The 2,137-nt window shown below is 45.7% G+C and overlaps 1 long non-coding RNA gene across 2 annotated transcripts; it reads right to left on the reverse strand.

The window, feature by feature from the left end:
* Nucleotides 1-191: 191 nt before the first annotated feature.
* On the reverse strand, nt 192-2,137 carry LOC125801058 (uncharacterized). Of its 2 annotated transcripts, none has more exons than XR_007438541.1 (4): nt 1,574-2,137; nt 1,139-1,312; nt 546-980; nt 192-374 (listed from the first exon to the last, which is right to left on the reverse strand). It is a non-coding gene; the product is annotated as an uncharacterized LOC125801058 (long non-coding RNA). The 2 variants fall into 2 exon arrangements; XR_007438540.1 differs by having other exon boundaries at nt 462-980.

Here is a 2,137-nt window from a genome sequence, read left to right on the forward strand (position 1 = left end):
CCCATCCTTGTTTCTACACTCATTGTCCATTATTATACTCATTTGACCCTGTTCTTCAACTATCAGAACCCCACAGAACAACCGCAGAACAGCTACAAATGGATCAGACACAGCAGTGCTGCTGGAGTTTTTAAACACCTCAGTGCCAAGCAGCACTGCTGTATCTGATCCACTCACTGTACCAGCTCAACACTCACTAACACCTCATACACCACCACCATGCTAATCAGTGCTAATCACTGCTGTATCTGATCCACTCACTGTACCAGCTCAACACTCACTAACACCTCATACACCACCACCATGCTAATCAGTGCTAATCACTGCTGTATCTGATCCACTCACTGTACCACCAGCTCAACACTCACTAACACCTCATACACCACCACCATGCTAATCAGTGCTAATCACTGCTGTATCTGATCCACTCACTGTACCACCAGCTCAAAACTCACTAACACCTCATACACCACCACCATGCTAATCACTGCTAATCACTGCTGTATCTGATCCACTCACTGTACCAGCTCAACACTCACTAACACCTCATACACCACCACCATGCTAATCACTGCTAATCACTGCTGTATCTGATCCACTCACTGTACCACCAGCTCAACACACACTAACACCTCATACACCACCACCATGCTAATCACTGCTAATCACTGCTGTATCTGATCCACTCACTGTACCACCAGCTCAACACTCACTAACACCTCATACACCACCACCATGCTAATCACTGCTAATCACTGCTGTATCTGATCCACTCACTGTACCACCAGCTCAACACTCACTAACACCTCATACACCACCACCATGCTAATCACTGCTAATCACTGCTGTATCTGATCCACTCACTGTACCACCAGCTCAACACTCACTAACACCTCATACACCACCACCATGCTAATCACTGCTAATCACTGCTGTATCTGATCCACTCACTGTACCACCAGCTCAACACTCACTAACACCTCATACACCACCACCATGCTAATCACTGCTGTATCTGATCCACTCACTGTACCAGCTCAACACTCACTAACACCTCATACACCACCACCATGCTAATCAGTGCTAATCACTGCTGTATCTGATCCACTCACTGTACCAGATCAACACACACTAACACCTCATACACCACCACCATGCTAATCACTGCTAATCACTGCTGTATCTGATCCACTCACTGTACCACCAGCTCAACACTCACTAACACCTCATACACCACCACCATGCTAATCACTGCTAATCACTGCTGTATCTGATCCACTCACTGTACCACCAGCTCAACACACACTAACACCTCATACACCACCACCATGCTAATCACTGCTAATCACTGCTGTATCTGATCCACTCACTGTACCACCAGCTCAACACTCACTAACACCTCATACACCACCACCATGCTAATCACTGCTAATCACTGCTGTATCTGATTCACTCACTGTACCACCAGCTCAAAACTCACTAACACCTCATACACCACCACCATGCTAATCACTGCTAATCACTGCTGTATCTGATTCACTCACTGTACCACCAGCTCAAAACTCACTAACACCTCATACACCACCACCATGCTAATCAGTGCTAATCACTGCTGTATCTGATCCACTCACTGTACCACCAGCTCAACACTCACTAACACCTCATACACCACCACCATGCTAATCACTGCTAATCACTGCTGTATCTGATCCACTCACTGTACCAGCTCAAAACTCACTAACACCTCATACACCACCACCATGCTAATCAGTGCTAATCACTGCTGTATCTGATTCACTCACTGTACCACCAGCTCAACACTCACTAACACCTCATACACCACCACCATGCTAATCACTGCTAATCACTGCTGTATCTGATTCACTCACTGTACCACCAGCTCAACACACACTAACACCTCATACACCACCACCATGCTAATCACTGCTAATCACTGCAGTGCTTAGAATAGTGACCCACCACCCAAATAATAATAGCTGCTCTGTGGTGGTCTCCTCTGTGGGGTTCTGATCATAAAAAGAAGGATATAAATGAAGAACCATATTTTTCCACTATAAGGTGCACTATCAATAAACGTCTATTTTCTGGTCTGTTTTCATACTTAAGGCGCATTGGA

The sequence above is a fragment of the Astyanax mexicanus genome, chromosome 4 (genome assembly GCF_023375975.1).
Source record: "Astyanax mexicanus isolate ESR-SI-001 chromosome 4, AstMex3_surface, whole genome shotgun sequence".
Lineage (NCBI taxonomy): Eukaryota > Metazoa > Chordata > Actinopteri > Characiformes > Acestrorhamphidae > Astyanax > Astyanax mexicanus.